Source organism: Pteropus alecto, unplaced genomic scaffold (genome assembly GCF_000325575.1).
Source record: "Pteropus alecto unplaced genomic scaffold, ASM32557v1 scaffold44, whole genome shotgun sequence".
Classification (NCBI taxonomy): domain Eukaryota; kingdom Metazoa; phylum Chordata; class Mammalia; order Chiroptera; family Pteropodidae; genus Pteropus; species Pteropus alecto.
Genome location: NW_006436812.1, coordinates 6,018,638 through 6,019,719, shown reverse-complemented (window position 1 = coordinate 6,019,719; position 1,082 = coordinate 6,018,638).

The window sequence follows — 1,082 nt, the reverse complement described above, 5'->3', positions numbered from 1 at the left end:
TACCCTAGGATAGCAGAGTAGGGGCAGAGCTGGGAGACTTAGGCAGGATGTGGGGCTTCACCTGGGAAGGGGCCACTATGCCATCTTAGTCCTGATGTCTGCCTTGAATGGGTGAGAAAGACAACATTTTGGATGGGTGACTTAACTCCTAGAGTCTTTGCTTCATCAGCTGTAAGATGTTGTGCTTCCTTAGCAGGCTGTTGCTAAGATTGGTTCTGTGTCTGGGACACCTTTGGTGGGTTCCGGGACAGCTGTTACGATTGATAACCAGATGACATGGAAACATCCGTTCTTCCATCCTGAGACAGTGGAGGGCACCTTTACTGCCACCAGGTTCCCGGGGCACTCCGAGGCCAGGGTCTGGGAGGAACAGTACATGACCGCAACAAGAATGAGCAAACTCATGTGTTCAAATGTCCCTTATCTGGACTCAGGCCCTGTTGTCACTTGGTCTCCATTGTAAATGAAGGCATGATACAAAGGACGTAGGTTTGTAGTATTAAGAGGAGGGTGGCATAGTGCTCACAGCCGGGTCTCATGTTGGACATAAACTGTCAGAGGACATCAGCATTGGATCAGGCTGCTCCATGACCATGATGGCTCCAAAAGAAACATGACCCCTCTATGATCACATCTGAACACAGATGAACATGGACATGACCCTACCCTCGAAAAGGACCAAACACCCATGTCCCGGCTGAAGGAGGGGCAGGTGTCCTTTACCAGTCATGTGGGAGCCTCACCTCATTGGCCTTCCTTTTGATGAGTTAAAACGCTGCACTAGGACGAATAGTGTCACCCAAAATTCACATCCACCCAGAACCTCAGCGTGTAACCTTATTTGGAAATAGTCTTTGTAGATGTAATTCGTTAAAATGAGGTCATACTGGATGGTGAATTTAGGGTGGTCCCTAAACCCAATGACTGGTGTCCTTATAAAAAGAGGATAAAAGGCAGAAGCACATAGGGGGAGAGGCCACGTGAAGAGGGAAGCAGAGACTGCAGTGATGTGGCCACAAGGCAAGGAACACCAAAGATTGCCAGCAACACCAGAAGCTCAGAGAAAGGCCCAAGACACTCTT